This window comes from Triticum aestivum, chromosome 4A (assembly GCF_018294505.1).
Source record: "Triticum aestivum cultivar Chinese Spring chromosome 4A, IWGSC CS RefSeq v2.1, whole genome shotgun sequence".
In the NCBI taxonomy this organism is placed as follows: domain Eukaryota; kingdom Viridiplantae; phylum Streptophyta; class Magnoliopsida; order Poales; family Poaceae; genus Triticum; species Triticum aestivum.
Window position 1 is genome coordinate 354,750,676 of NC_057803.1, and position 17,649 is coordinate 354,768,324.

Consider the following 17,649-nt stretch of genomic DNA (forward strand, 5'->3'; position numbering starts at 1 on the left):
CCATGAACTGGCGAGTTAACTCGAACTGTTGCCTCATTCCAGTAAAGAATTCAGGCGGTGGTGGGTCGTTGGCACCACAGCCACGACCAGCGGGTCTAACCATCCTGCTAACATGTAACAGGGGTAGTTCAGCATTGAGCATTTGCAAAGATAAGGATCATTCATGATGAAAACATGCATAATGAAGGAGGTACGATGGATTCCACTCCGTAGTCAACACGACAGGGTGTGCACTACTCAAAAAGCTATCCTAAGGAATAACTATGGCTTCATCCAACTTCGGGGTGAATGTGGTCACGGGATCCTAATGTTAGTAAAATCATTTAACCCGAGTAGAAGAGAGTTCAGAGTCCCAGAGTATAGACGAGGAGTAAAAGATGCTAATACCACCCAATAGCGACGTGGGCCCGTAAGCCACACAGCCAATGTTAGTAAAAGTTTTCAGTGACTAGACTCAACTTCGGCCAAGGAGTTGGAAAGGGGGCTACCTACAGGCAGTCGGCTCTGATACCAACTTGTGACGCCCTCGATTCAATCGTACACTAATCATACACGCAAATGTGTACGATCAAGATCAAGGACTCACGGGAAGATATCACAACACAACTCTAGACACAAATTAAAATAATACAAGCTTTATATTACAAGCCAGGGGCCTCGAGGGCTCGAATACATAAGCTCGAAAACAAAGAGTCAGCGGAAGCAACAATATCTGAGCACAGACATGAGTTAGACAAGTTTGCCTTAAGAAGGCTAGCACAAAACAACAACGATCGAAAAGGCAAGGCCTCCTGCCTGGGAGCCTCCTAACTACTCTTGGTCGTCGGCGTCCGTCACGTGGTAGTAGGCACCCTCGGGGTAGCAGCAGTCGTCAATGGTGGCATCTGGCTCCTGGACTCCACCATCTGGTTGCAACAACCAGAAAGAAGAAAGAAGGGGGAAAAGGGGGAGCAAAGCAACCGTGAGTACTCATCCAAAGTACTCGCAAGCAAGGATCTACACTACATATGCAACATTATCAAAGGAAGGCTGTATATGTGGACTGGGCTGCAGAAATGCCAGAATAGAGAGAAGGTCTAGTCCTATCGAAGACTAGCATCTTCTGGAAACCACCATCTTGCAGCAAACAGGAGGGTGTAGAGTAGCATAAAGTAAAGTAGTAGTAGTGTTATCAACCTCGGCGAGAGATCCTTTCTCGACTCCCTGCGAGAAAGCAATCCCAGAGCCATACTATCCAGTTATCATCACAATCAAATCCTCATCACCATCCAGTTCTCATCACAAGTATCCAGTTCTAGTTGTATCGATCGGGATACAACTCCAAGTGTCCGTTACCGTAGGACAGGCTATCGATAGATGTTTTCTTCCCTGCAGGGGTGCACCAACTTACCCACCACGCTCGATTGACTCCGGCCGGACACACTTTCCAGGGTCATGCCCGGCCTCGGCCAAACAATACGCCGCAACCCGACCTAGACTTAACAGAGAGGTCAGCACGCCGGACTAAACCTATGCCCCCAGGGGTCATGGGCCATCTCCCCGGAAACTCCTGCACGTTGCGTACGCGGCCGGTGAGCAGACCTAGCTACCTCCTTCAACAAGGCAGGCGCTTGCGCAGTCCAACCCGGCGCGCGCCACTCAGTCGCTGACGTCTATTAAGCTTTGGCTGATGTATACGACGCAGAACGCCCATACTATGCCCACGTGATGGTTAGTGCTATCAGGCCAGAGGCCCCTCGGATCAAATATCCAAATCGTAGTGGATTAGGAACGCGCGGTAACAAGCAGAGACTCACGAAAGAGGTGACCCCGTTGCCCCGTCTCGAGGACTTGCGGCAAGGGCTAAGAATGCCCGGCCACGCCTCGTAATTATCTCACGGGCACCTTCCAGGTCAACCCGTCTCCACATCACTTTCCAAGTAACAGTTGTAAAGTCCAAGTATCCGTGTGTCCAAACATCAAGAGGAAAACCCAAGGAATCACCCTCGGTGGGTTCCACTCAATGTAATCATCAAGGTGAACGTAGAGGAATCACCCTCGAGGTTCACACTTGAGGGGTTGCACGACAGAGTCGTATCGGAAGTGGTTAAAGAGGAAATCACCCTCGATGACCACGACCGAATAGCTACACTACAGGGTTAACATCAGAAGTGTTGTAGAGGTCTCACCCTCGGCACTCGATAGTAACCCAGTAGTGTCGAGCAACTAAGGGGAAAGTGATGTGCGGTGCCGGGGCCTGGTCTTCGATCCCGTTGATCGGGTCTTCAATGATGAAGCAGGGGCAACAAGGACAAGGTGGGGGTCACTGATGGATCACTAACCAACCTATACTAAGCAGTTTAGGATAAGCCGGTAAGGTAACAATAAGCAGGTACAAAAGGAGGCTATGCATCAGAATAGGAGCAAACAATAACAGTAGCAAAATCTAATGCAAGCATGAGAGAATGGAATGGGCGATATCGGGATGATCAAAGGGGGGGCTTGCCTGGTTGATCTGGCAAGGAGGGGTCGTTGTCGACGACGTAGTCGATCACCGGGGCATCAGCGGCCTCGGGGTCTACCGGAGAGAAGAGGGGGAAGAAACAGTAAATACATAGCAAACAGAGGTAACACTAAGCATGACATGACGATACGTAGCGCTAAGCGTGCTCTAACGCGGTCCTAGACGTTATAGGTGAAGGGGGAAATCAACCGGGAAGGTGTTCCCGGTTCCGGACCTGTGTCAGACAGATGACCGGAGGGGGAAAGTTCCATGTTCAGCATGCTAAGGGCATGTGACAGATGAACGGACCGCGTATTCGGATTCGTTGGATTTTTCTGAGCAACTTTCATATAGAAAACATTTTCATCGGAGTTACGGTTTAAAGTTACGGATTTTCAAAGTTTAAACCAATTTCTGAATTATTTTAAAAGCAGAAAAGGAATATGATGTCAGCATGACGTAGGAGTGACGTCAGCATTCAACAGTCCGGTTGACTGGTCAAAACTGACACGGGGGACCCACCTGTCAGCCTCTGTTACTTAACAGAGCTTATTTTAAACTAAACTGAGGTTAATTAGCGGATGGGCCCCACATGTTAGTGGCTAATTAGTTAAACTAATTACTTTTAATTATAAAAATCATTTTAGTTATTATTTAAGCGGTGGGGCCGGTTCGTCAGTGGCACTGTACCGCCATGTCAGCGTGTTGACTGGGTCAACCCAGTCAACGTGGCCCCTAAGGCCCACTGGCAGTGAGCCAGGGGTCGGGCCCGCCCAGCCACGTCGGCGGCGGGCGCCGGAGTGGCTCCGACGAGCCGAAACCACGGCGGAGCGGCCAGGAGAGCGTCGGGATTCGCCTACGGGCGTCCGTTTTTCGCGCGACTTGGCGCGCGCGAACGGGAAGATGACGCCGCGTCCAACCGGGGTGGTTACGAGGCCGGGGGTGGACGGAGGTGACGGCGGCGAGCTCGGGAACCTCGCCGGAGTTCGTCCACGATCAGGAACGGCGCTACAGGGCTCGGCAGAGCGCGGGGATGGGTGCTTCGGGCTCGCACGGGCGGGCTGAGCACGACCCCGAGCTCGGTAGAGCTCGACGGGCAGCGAGGGCACGACTACGAGCTCATCGGCGGTGAGGTGTTTGGGTGCGGCAAAAGCGGCGGCTGCGGCTACGGGGAGAGGCCGAAGAGAGGGCGAGGCGATGCGGCTGCTCACCGTGAGCCTGTAGGTGTGCGTTAGCGGGCTCGGGGAGGACCAACGGCGGTGAATCGGCATCGGAGACAAAGACGGCAGTAGGAGGAAGAAGGGGTCATCGGGCTCGCGGTGGTGGCTCCCTTCTCGCTCCAGTTGGTGCAGAGGGTGTAGCCGAGGACGGCGCGTCTCGTGGACGTGTTGGCGAGGCGCGGGGCGGCCGGTGTCCGCGGCTACGGCGCATCCATGGCGACGGCGGCGCCGGTTGAGGAGGGGAGGGGATCTGGAGAGCGAGGGAGAGAGCGACGAGGGGGAGAAGGGGCAAGTGGATGGAGGTAGGTGGGGAGGAGGTCGAGGCGTCGAGGGGAGGGGCCCTTATCCACGCGCGGCGTTGCCGGCGAGGTGGTCGGGCGGCGACGCGCCCCTGTAGCGGTGCGTACCGGGGGAACAGGAGGGAGGGGAGAGCGATGCGGGGAGCTGGGCCGGCTGGTTGAGGTGGGCCGAGGCCCATAGGGGGGCACGGTGACCAGCTGGCCAGTCGGCCCAGTTGAGGGGGGGGGGCTTTTCCTTTTCTTTGTTTTTTTTGTTTTTCTTTTCCAGCAGCTTTTGCATTTTCTCTTTGCCACAATTGACTTTGCAAAATTATGCCACTGGCCAAAACAATCTCAAAGAATTATTAGGCACTGCCAAAAAAAGATTGTGAGGCTTTTAGAAATAGTTTGCCATTTTCGTAAATTAAAAAGGCATTTAATTTATTTCTTAGGCCACTGTTTGAAGTAGCTTAGGCCACTCAAACCTTTTTGCAAAAATGTTGGTTCACCACCAAAATTAGTTGTGGATTATTCTGCACATGATGAACATTTTTGTTTTCATGTCTGAGCATTTTGAATTTCAGACAAAATTTGAATTTGAATTCAACTGGAATTTAAAGAGAAAGGAGACAATTATGATCAGGAACATGTTTAGCAAAAAGATTAACTTAACCCAAGGGGTTACTGTAGCATCATTACACCGGGGTGTTACATAACTCCTTTTTGTAGATGCTGCACAACATGGTGATCGCGTCAAACATCTAAATATATAAGAATGTGCTGCAAGTTTAGTAGATTACGATGTATAAGTTGCAGTACTTAGCACTTACTTTATATAAGGTAGTATCTTAGGACATTTATTCAACACATACCAAACCATTTTGTCCAAATCTTTAGGTTTTTCCTCTTGTCGACTCTTCCCTGTAACTCGAACAGAATAATCGAAAACATTGAGCTCGGGATTATCTTCACCCATCTCTTTGGTAAGCTGATCAGCTGTTTCAATGTATTTTGAGCAGAATGTCAACGCTTGTGTAGCAATGTAGGCCTCTGCAATGGAACCCTCGGGTCTAGCTCTGTTCCTAATATAGCCCTTGAAAGTGCCTAGACGCCTTTCAATAGGGTACATCCAGCCATGCTGTACTGGACCTCTAAGTATTGCCTCATCAGGTAAATGAACATCCAAATGCACCATCACATCAAAGAAGGCTAGAGGATATATCTTCTCAAGGTCTCGTAGGATAGTTGGTATCTTGTCTCTAGGACGCTCCAAAGCATCTATCCTGATATTTCTACTGCTGAGTTCCCTGAAGAATTGTCCTAGCTCTGCAACTGCTCTGTATAAGTCAGGGCGGCCCAATCATCTAAGGATAACAGGTAAAACCCTTTGAAGTAGGATGTGGCAGTCATGAGTTTTCAACCCTTGAACCTTGTTTCCATCTACACTGACTCTCCTTTCAAGGTTGGAAGAAAATCCATGTGGGAATGTCACATGTGACAGGACCTCATAGAATTCATTACTTTTTACCTTGTCCAAGATGTTCACAGCTGGTGCCATATCCCGTGCTTTACCTTCATCTTCCACCTGCAAATCGTTTCTGATACCCAAGTGTGTTAAATCAATCCTAGATTTTAACTTATCTTTCGTCTTGCCTTTAATATTAAGAAATGTGCCGATAATGTTGTCACATATATTTTTGTCGATGTGCATCACATCAAGATTATGCCGCAGATCCAAATCTTTCCAATACTCCAAGTCCCACAAAGTGGACCTGCGGGTAAACAATAATCTCTCTTCTTCCCTGCCATGCTTCCTTTTCCCGCTACCATTACTAGGACGGTTTCCTAGTGTAATATGCCTGACCTTCTCTAATTCCACTTGCAACTCATCGGTGGTGAGCCTCTTTTGTGCATCATGGTTTTCTGCTTTCCATTGAACACATGTCTTTGGTATTTTGTAGGACGCGCCTTGTCCTTGGAAAGGAAACGACGGTGTCCAATGTAAGAGATCTTGCTAAGTATTGCATATGACAGCGGATTCCTGTCACAGCGAACACATGCATTGTAACTATCAGTGTCAAAACCGGCGGATCTCGGGTAGGGGGTCTCGAACTGTGCGTCTAAGGCGGATGGTAACATGAGGCGGGGGACAAGATGTTTACCCAGGTTCGGGCCCTCTTGATGGAGGTAATACCCTACTTCCTGCTAGATTGTTCTTGATGATATGTGTATTACAAGAGTTGATCTACCACGAGATCGTAGAGGCCAACCCTAGAAGCTAGCCAATGGTATGATTGTCTGTTATCCTACGGACTAAACCCTCCGGTTTATATAGACACCGGAGGGGGCTAGAGTTACACAAGGTCGGTTACAAGGGAGGGGATTTACATATCCGTATTGCCTAGCTTTCCTTCCACGCCAAGGAGAGTCCCATCCGGACACGGGCCGAAGTCTTCAATCTTGTATCTTCATAGTCCAACAGTCTGGCCAAAGGATATTGTCCGGCTGTCCGGAGACCCCCTAATCCAGGACTCCCTCAGTAACCATGTGTCGTTTGCCCTGACATAATGCCCATAGCCGGATAATCATGGATGCACCTAATTATAACAGCACGTAGAAACAAATCAGCTGGTGGGCTGCTAAATAGGTCTCGAGTGAGAACACCCCTCCATAGTTGTTGAAGTTCATCCACAAGAGGCTCCATGAATAAATCAAAATCCTTTCCAGGACTTTTTGGACCTGGGATGAGCAAGACCATCATGTAGTTTGATTAGTTTGTCCAGACATTTGGAGGCATGTTGTAAGGGATAACAAGCACTGGCCACATGCTATATGTGGCGCTCTGGTGGCCAAATGGGTCAAACCCATCTGAAGCTAACCAAGTCTAATGTTTCTTGGGTCAGCAACAAACTTTTTGTGTTTCTGATTGAAGCTTTCCCACTCACTACCATGAGATGGATGGCTTTCCCATTACATTCTGATTTCTGTACTCCTGGTTCCTAGAATGCCATAGTACATCCTTTCTTGCTTCAGCATCATGAAACAACCTCTGCAATCTTGGTATAATTGGAAAATATCTTAGAACATTATGAGGAATCCTCTTCACAGCATCGCCATCTTTCCATCTTGATGATTTGCATTTCGGGCATTCACTTAAGTTGGCATAATCCTTCCAGAACAGAACACCATTATTCTTACAAGCATGGATCATATGATATCCAATTCCAACAACACGAAGGAATTTCTTCATTTTACTGTAGGTGTGTGGCAGCTTAGACGCATATGGGAAAGATTTGCGGGAAGCAGCCAACATAGCATCGAATGATTTGTTGGTCATCTGCTCAGATTTCTTCACCTAAAGAAACGTGACAATAGCTGAGAATACTGACAGCTTATTTCCTGAGGTGACAGCCACATTGTATTGTTCCAACATGCGGGCCCATCATTTTTCTTCTGCAGGTGAAAGTTCACGAAATACATGAGCCTCCTCCTCCACCACCACCACCACCACCAACTCCTCCTCCTCCACCTAAGCATCAGGCAGATCAAGATGATGATCTACTGCTTCCACGTAGTCAGTAACATTGACGTTCACAGCTTTACCAAGATGAACCCAGCTAGTATATGTGACCGACATCCCATACAAGTGTAGTTGATTTTGCACAGTTGACTGGGGTCTTGTAATTTAATTCATACAACTACTACACGGGCAGAGCACATCTGATTTTGGACCACCATACTCAGCTCTGATAAAGTTCATGAAGTTTTCAACCCCCTCGACATATGCAGCGGAGAATCTTTGAGCAGAAGTTATACAAGTCCTATCCATCTGTTAGATATGCAAATTAGTTCTTCTACTAGATATTACAGGAAAAACATATATGCTTTTTATGAAGTCCGGAAAAAAATACCTAGGTTAATGTCTAGAGCTATGGCAAGATATTTGGACGAGCAGATCTAAGTAACAAAATATATGTAAAGCCAATTAAGAAAATAGATTTGAGTGCTCAATTATGGCAAGCTGTTTTAGCAGTCAATGAGGCCGAGCACACAACCATCGAACTATCGAAGGCCATCGCAGCAACAAAGATTGAATATAAAATGGTGTAGAGCTACTTCACCTAACAGATTGGCTACTAGAAGCGGAAGAATCCTGCAGATTCTGCTGATACCGATGGTGCAATAGAAGGTCAAAGTCCAATGGAAAATTGTACAAACAGGGTATCCTGTGCTACACGAGCTACAGAACAAGCCTAACAGAAACCAATAGCTGCCACCAAACAAGCAGAGACAACCCTAGTTGTTGCAACACCTTCCATAGTACCACCAACTGCACGAGTTACTAGTTGGTCAAATTAGCTAGCAGCACGTTCCCAAGCTCCCTTGCCACCTGACACTACTTCCGAAGCACTCTTGACACAAGACGAGTCGGCAAGATCAGATGAACTTTGTGAGCTTCAACAGTAAGAAGGTAGTTGATGGAGTCAAGTTAGAGTTGCATGCTTCTTTATATGTAGTCTCACATTTTGATGTACACTAACAATTCCTATGTTCGTTGTTGGACTAGCACCTAGGCACAAGAGGAAACAAACATCAGGGATAATGCTCGATTGGTTAACTAAATCTAGAGGAGGATGAATGGAGATCCGTTTTGAGGCAGGTTTAAAAAGGCCACGTGATGCTATAGAGTCAGCCAAGTTAGTATCAAAGGTAGTGTTTGCCTTTAGGTGTCATGTATGTATCCTCCCAACATGGATTCAGTACAGGAATGACAAAGACGAAACCCAGTTCAACACCTTCCTTGACCATTTATCTGTATGTATGGTTATGTATGGAAACTAGTAATATCATCTTGCTCTGTCCCATATTTTATAGGTTGCTGATAATGAGACCCCCATAATTTTGAATAGATGAGGTTCAAGTTGGATAGCCAAGATGATGCAACCTGACAAGCTTGCACCCATGTTTTCAAGTCTGCTCTGCGACAATATCGGTATAACTTGAGGAATTCTCACTTTGAAGGCAAGGCTAACAGTGAACTTACCCAAACATCTCCAGTGGAAAATATAACGGATGAATACTAGAGAGGCCTTGTTAAACACTGGTCTGATCTGAAGTATCAGGTACATTATATATGTGTGATTAGATCACATGTTGAAGTCCGATTTACACATGTGCCTCACAAATCTATCTTCTTGTAGGTGAACTGTTCAAAGAACAAGGCCGACCGTATGAAAGTGAAATTGAAAGAGACGACATGATCTCGTAGCTATATTGCACACTGCAAGGCTCTTGTAATTAGCTGCTGTTTCAGTCTTTTCGTTGTACCATATAATCAGATCTATATTGACTTGTTCCAAATGCATAGGAAAGCCCGCAAGGACCAAAAAGTACCTAAACCAAATGCTATGGAAATCTTCAAGGACTGTCACACTAGCAAGACGAAGGGCATGACTACACCAGTCAAAGCCGTTGTTGTATGTCCTTAATACTCATGCCTTTTAACTACTACCTACTATGACTTGTGCCTTGAATTGCATGGTTTGCAGCCAATGTATATTACTCTTTTCAATTTTATACCCAATTATCTTAACGTATTATTGCACCTTACAAGGTTTAAAAGAGAGGAGTGATGTTACTTTGATCTTGATCTGCAATCTAGTTCCGTGCTAGACATGCCCACACAATGTTACAATTGCTTGTTTGTCTATTCTCAGTTGTTTTTTGATATGAATGATGTCATACTATGCTTACCGTATTATAAACTTTGTCTCTTTATCCTTAGTTGTCAATACAATGTGAAGAAATAGACAATACATTAGCCATCGTACATGGTCATATGTTTGGAACCTGGTTTTATTATGTACTTTGAAGTAAAATACAACGAATATTTTACATGGGTTCACCAGAATAAGTTCTGTATATAGACCAAATCTATTTTGTTTGGTTTTGCTGCCTCCTTAATATCTTCTGTTCTGGTACTACTAATGTAGAAACCCATCTTTTCAGCAAGCCATGGAAAAAATGGTGGAACCGCCACCTTCTGAAGGTGGCGAGGCAACTATAACCACAATGTCAGCTCTTGCTACAGTGGGTCAGTACCTATCCACTAACAGTGCCAAAAGCACATTCCTGCGTAATACTGGGTTGGTTGTTTAGCCAATCTCGTCCAAACTGCCTTATGATCAAGATATGCAAGCTCAAAATAATGTTATATCCGCGCTCCAGACACAAGTCCATTCCCTAACAGAGAGCCTTTGAGAAACAAGGACAGACATTGTGCGATGTGATCAAGATATGCATGGTTTTGAAACCAGACTATGAGACATTTGCTATGTTGTTCAGGAGCCTAGGAGAAATGAAGGCAAAGGTTATGGTGCTCCATCGGACAATACAACATGAAAACATAAGAGTCAGGTCAAATGAACAGAGCTTCTGAACTTCTGGTGGTGCATTTATCTGCCAGACTGTTAACTTTGATGCCAAACTTCCTTTTGTTTTATAGTTTTATTGTTTTGTTGTGATGCAAAATTTGTTCTTAACGTGCAGCCACCGGCTGAACAAAATAGCAAGCCATTTTTGTATAGTGTAGGGTGTTCCCTATATTTGCACTGTGTGGTGATCTTTGATGCCCAGTGGATGTAATCTATGCAATCGCCTTAATAGCCTAGCGTTAGTTTTAGGCTTATTTATTCCCTAGTCTTCTTTTTCCCTGGTTTGCTAGTGGCCACAACAACCATGGACCATATACGGACCATGGTAACCTTGACCCTGCTATAGGCCGTAGTATCCATGGGCCTCCTGATACATCTCTGTCGTATATATAATTTTTGATTGTTTCATGCCAACATTATACAACTTTTACATACTTTTGGCAACTTTTTATATGATCCACTGCCCAGTGCCAGTTCCTATTTTCTGCATGTTTTTGTATCATAGAGTACCCATATCAAACGAAGTCCAAATGCAATAAAATTTTATGAAGAATTATTTTGGAATATAGGTGATTTTTGGAGTTGGAATCACCGCAAACGGAGGCCCACACAACCCACAAGACACCAGGGCGCGCTAGAGGCCCCTGGCCCACGGGGTGGGTTGTGCCCTCCTTGAACATCGGTTGGAGCTCTACTTCGGGCGCAAGGAAGCTTATATCCGGAAAAAAATTGTGTTAAAATCTTAGCGCAATCTGAGTTCGGATCTCCCAGAACATAAGAAATGGTTTTTGGCCGGATCTAGGAAACGTGAAACAGAAGAGAACAGAGAGGGAGATCCAATCTCAGTGGGGCTCCCACCACTCCACAGCCATGGAGGCCATGGACCAGAGGGGGAACTCTCCTCCCATCTAGGAGGGAGGCCAAGGAAGAAGAAGAAGAAGGAGGGGCTCTCTCTCCCCCTCTCTCCCAGTGGCGTCGGAGTGCCGCCGGGTCTACGATCATGACGACGATCTACATCAACAACCTTGCTACCGTCAACACCAACTTTCTCCCCCTCTTTGCAGCGGTATAACACCCTTTCTCCCCGCTGTTATCTCGACTTAAACATGGTGCTCAACTCCATATATTATTTCCCAATGATCTATGGTTATCCTATGATGTTTGAGTAGATCCGTTTTGTCCTATGGGTTAATCGTGATCTTGGTTGGTATGACTGTATATTTTATTTATGGTGCTGTCCTACGATGCCCTCTGTCTCGTGCAAACTTGAGGGACCCCCACTGTAGGGTGTTGCAATATGTTCATGATTTTCTTATGGTGGGTTGTGAGAGTGACAGAAACTTAAACCCGAGTAGGTGGGTTATGGCGTGTGGGAGTAAAGAGAATTTGATACTTAATGTTGTGGTTGGGTTTCACGACCTTAGTGATCTTTAGTAGTTGCGGATGCTTCCTAGAGTTCCAATCATAAGTGCATATGATCCAAGTAGAGAAAGTATGTTAGCTCATGCCTCTCCCTCATATAAAATTACAAGAATGATTACCGGTACTTGTTATTGATTGCCTAGGGACAAATAACTTTCCTGTTGACACAAACCGTTTTTCTAAACACCTAACTTCTATTATCTTGCAAAGTACTTCTAGCTTTATTCTTGCAAAGTAGTTCTAGCATCACACCTACAAAATAGTTTCATACCTGTTTCTGATAAAGCAAACGTCAAGTGTGTGTAGAGTTGTATCGGTGGTCGATACAACTTGAGGGAATATTTGTTCTACCTTTAGCTCCTCGTTGGGTTCGACACTCTTATTTATCAAAAAAGGCTACAAACGATCCCCTATACTTGTGGGTTATCACCTCCTATGGGTCGTCGATAAATGGGCCTCCAACATGGCCGTAGAATCGGTGGGCCTTGGGCTTTCTGATAAATAGGCCTACATGGGCCCTCAACGGGCGTAATTGGTATCGGCCTAGCACGAGAACGGGCCGTTAACAGGCCGGAGGACAGCAAAGGCTTAATTCTGTCACAGGCATAACGGTTGTTAATGAGCCAGAATATGGGACGGCCTAGAAACGGCGCAACGTGTTAACAGGCTCCAAATGGGCCGACTCTTGCCACATGACAAATTTGGCCCATTAGGGGAACAGGCCAGTAACGGGCCGGAAGTAATCAAGGGCCGGAAAGGAGCACAAGAACATATGGGCCATCAGTAGGCCGAAAGCTAACACGGGCTGGAAACGGCCCATGTGAATCATGGGCCGTTAATGGGTACAAAGAAATTTACTGTCCATTATGGGCTAGATTCACCGTGGGCCTCTAAAGGGCCTAAAGATATGAAAGGCCTCATTTGGGCCGAAAGACATCATGGGCCATACATGGGCTGAAAGTGAAATGAGCTGGTGTTATATTCGACAGCCCACATGACGTTGTTGGGGCGATTTCGGGTAGGCCCTAACGGGATGTGAGTTGTTGGGCCAAAAAATGGGCTATTTGCCAAGAGACCGTTAACAGGCTTTTCATGGGCAGGCCCGCTAACTTTTGACCAAGTCAAACGGGCTGGCCTTTGTAAGCTAAATAGGCTAGTGGTGGGCCATCGCAATTGTCGACATATCATAGGAGCCTATCTGACCCACTAACTAGCTCACACGTGTTTCCTCCGGCCAATCAAAATTTTACACATGGAAAATTCCCATTGGTCCGGGCTAAACAGGTTATCGGATCCAAAACCGGATGCGATAGCTTAATGGCGACCCGTTACGGTGGATGCCATGTGTCGGTCACCCTTGGTGAAAGCACTTCTATGACGCACGATTTATCGTCATGGAAGTAAACACTTCCGTGATGATAATTTTGGTAATTTCATGGAACACTTCTACGACTTCACAGGTATGACTATCTTGATTCTACCATAAAATCGCCATGGATGTATATGCATGACAAAAACATGACCTACTGTGACAAACACGTATCATCAAAAATAAGGAAAAAATAGAAACTGGCACTTGGCTCTAGGTTAATAGGTGAGTCCCAAAAATAATATAAAATAGCACATTAGTGCATATAAAACATCCAAAACAGATGATATAATAGCATGGAACAATCCAAAATTATAGATACATTGGAGACGTATCAAGCATCCCCAAGCTTAATTCCTGCTCGTCCTCGAGTAGGTACATGATAAAAAAACAGAACTTTTGATGTGGCATGCTACCTAACATATTTATCGATGTAATTTTCTTTATTGTGGCATGATTTTTCAGATCCATAAGATTCAAAAAAAAGTTTAATATTGACATAAAAATGATAATACTTCAAGCTTACTGACGAACCACAAGGATAGGGGATCAATTGTAGCTCTTTTTGATAAGTAAGAGTGTCGAACCCAACGAGGAGGAGAAGGAAATGACAAGTGGTTTTCAGCAAGGTAATGTCTGCAAGTGCTGAAATTGTAAGTAATAGAGTAGTTTGATAGCAAGCAATTTTGTAACGAGCAAGTAATGATAGTAGTAGCATTCTTGAGGGTACACAGGAATTTCATCTAGTCACTTTCATTATGTTGATTCGACTTGTGTTCGCTACTTCGATAATTTGATATGTCGGTGGACTAGTGCTTAGGTGTTGTTCTTACTTTAATAAACCTCCTACTTATGATTTACCCCCTCGCAAGCATCTGCAACTACGGGAAAAGTATTAAGTATAAATCCTAACCATAGCATTAAACTTTTGGGTCCAATCGGTCCCTTACGGATTAGTGCATAAACTAGGGTTCAAGCTTCTGTCACACTCGCAACCCATCATCTAATAACTACTCCACAATGCATTCCCTTAGGCCCAAATGTGGTGAAGTGTCATATAGTTGGTGTTCACATGACACCACTAAGGGAATCTCAATATACATACTATCAAAATATAGAACACATATCAAGTTCACATGATTACTTGAAACATGATTTCTCCCGTGACCTCAAGAACAAAAGCAACTACTCACAAGTGATAAACATGCTCAAGATCAGAGGGGTATTAAATAGCATAATGGATCTGAACATATAATATTCCACCAAATAAACCATGTAGCAATCAACTACAAGATGTAATCAACACTACTCGTCACCCACAAGCACCAATCCGTAGTACTGGTACAAAGATTGAACACAAGAGATGAAGTAGGATTTGAGAGGAGACGGTGATGTTGAAGATGTTGATGGAAATTGCCATCCGCGAGATGGGAGAGTTGTTGGTGATGATGATGACGATGATTTCCCCCTCCGGCAGGGAAGTTCCCCCGACGGAATCGCTCCACCGGAGGGCAAAAGTGCTCCTGTCCAAGTTCCGCCTCGAGATGGCGGCGCTCCATCCCGGAAGTCCTCCCCTTACTTTTTCTAGGTCAAAATGACTTATATACCAGAAGATAGGCAACAGAGGTAGGCCAAGGGGAGCACAACCCACCAGGGCGCGCCTGGGCTCCCTGGCACGCCCAGGTGGGTTGTGCCCTCCTAGTGGGCCCCCTCTGGTACTTATTGGCTCCAATATTCCTCATTTATTCCATAAAAAATCTCCGTAAAGTTTCATCTTGTTTGGAGTTGTGCAGAATAGCTGGCCTCACGTAGCTTTTCCAGGTCCAAATTTCCAGCTGCTGGAATTCTCCCTCTTTGTGTGTACCTTGCATATTATGAGAGAAAAAGGCATTAGAATTACTCCAAAAAGCACTAATATGCATAAAAGCATGACAACTAACAGTAGGGAAACATGCTGATAAATGAACGTATCAACCCCCCAAGCTTAGACTTTGCTTGTCCTCTAGCGGAAACCAAAATCGAAAAACATGTCCACATGCTTAGAGAGAGAGAGAGGTGTCGATGAAAAAATACTGACATAGAAGCATCATGTGAATTATTATAAAAACAACAAACTTTAGTACAATACTTTTATCACAGAACTTTTAATAGACTTCTCATGAATAAGTAACAATTCATCACACTATCGAAGTATAAAACATAAACTCTATTAGAAACCAACAAACTATGTTCTCAGTCAACTTTGCAACTACAATTCATCATCTTTTCAGGAAGGGTCACGTATTGGAGCCTTTAGGCAAGTCCACATACTCAACCATCATATAGTCTTCTATGATTGCTAACACTCACCGCATACACATGAGCAAAATGTTTCAGCCAGACACATAGAAAGATAGGGGCTTATAGATTCGCCTCCCAACGTATTCACCTCAAGGGTGATGTTAACAATAATAACTTATGCCACCCATATTCAACTGGACATATGTGCCTAGATCTTTCCTCACCACATGATGCTTGCCAAAGGAGAAAAATAAAAATGAATAGAGAGAAAGCTTTGACTCTTGCATAAAAGTAAATACATAGAAGTAAAAGATATGCCCTTCGTAGAGGGAAGCAGAGGTTGCCATACGCTTATTTGTTTGTATTCTCATCCCCTTAGTGCAAAAGAATGTCACATTGTATTGCCCCTTATGATGGCAATCTTTATTATGCAGTCTGTCGCTTTTATTCTTCATCATCGCAAGTTCGTACAACGCTCAATTTTCTCTTACACTAAATGATCCCACACTTTTAGAAGCAATTTTTATTGCCTTATTGTACCGATGACAACTAACTTGACGGATCTGACTCAATCTTTAGGTAGGTATGGTGGACACTTGAAAATAAGATTTGGATTTAAGGGTTTTTGGATGCACAAGTAGTATTTCTACTTAGTGCGGAGTTTTTTGCTAGCAAAGATGGGGGAAGCACCACATGTTGAAGGATTTATGAAAATATAACTTGTATCTGAATATGAAAAAACATAAATCATTAAGTTGTGTTCCTTGTCCAATGTCAACAATTTTGGAATATAATATTTTGAGGGGGGCTCACAATCACAAAAGATTTCCAGGATAGTATAGTTATATGTGAATCTTCTCTTCCCTTATTAATTCCTTCATGAGTTGCATCATTGACCAATGCTATGTTTGTTAATCTCTAATAAAATTTTCTACTTATACCTTTCCTTATGTGGTGTCATCACCTACCATAATATTTGCATATGATCCTTTTTATTTATTTCCTTTCTTTTTATTGGAACATGGAAATAAAGAAAGCAAAAACTGAAACTAAACTTTATTATATATCTCGCACACGATTACAAGGATAGATCACTAAGCAAACTCTCGAAAAGAAAGGATTGAACTAAACTTGTATTCATCTAAATCAAACCATAACTATGGATCGAGCTAAGATAAGTAAAGACAAAAGATAGTGGAGGTGATACAATACCAGGGCACCTCCCCCAAGCTTGGCGGAAGCCAAGGGAAGTTCCCATACCCGATACTCAATTTTCTATTGGTGATGAAGAAGGTGGTGGTGAAGTAGAGGTGTTTTCCAATATAACCATGAGTAGCTCCCTCAGACCTTGAACCTCCCGAAGGGCTCGATGAAGTAACTCAGTATTTTTCTTCACTTCAGCCATTATGTGTTTATTTTCTAGACCCCAGCGGTTTGTTCCTACATCGCTTTCTCTTGGACGAACTATGTCCCAATTGGATGGTATGTGCACACGAGGAGTATTCTCGAACCCATAATTGTGAATCAAATTGTGAAAATTGTTATGATGTAACCTACGTAAAGACCTCCTTGGTGGGAGTTCTTCATGAACTTTGGGGATCTCTCGTGTGTTTGATGATCTCATAGCTTGATGAGGACTAGGATGAGTGGAGATACCAGCCAAGATGCCTCTCTCGGAAGCTGGAGGGTGAACCCCAAATGAATTTTCTTTTCCTCCCTGGCAGCCTCTTCAGCTTCCTCTCTCCTTAGATCCTCCTGAACCAACTATACGTCTTGTCCTTCATTGCCAGAAGGTGAGGAAGACATGATGCTAGCCTAACAGATCTGGCCGAAAATAGCAAGAAAAGAGAACAGAAGATTCTCCGCGATACGGTGGTTAATAGGTTTGGGGGGTATATAAAGATTTTTTTATCTTGGGAAACAAGCAAGTTGTAGAAAAACAGAGTCCGGAAGGTTCCCAAGGTGGGCACAACCCACCGGGGCGCTCCTGGCACACCTGCCAGGCATGCCCTTGTGTCTTGTGCCCACCAGGGTACGCTTCTCGGTAGTTTCTTATTTTCCTAATTTTTGCTATTTTCCAAAACTGACAGAAAATATTTTTTCGGTTTTTCGGAGTCAATTTACTTACCGTATCATGTACCTCCTCTTTTGAACGATTCTGGAG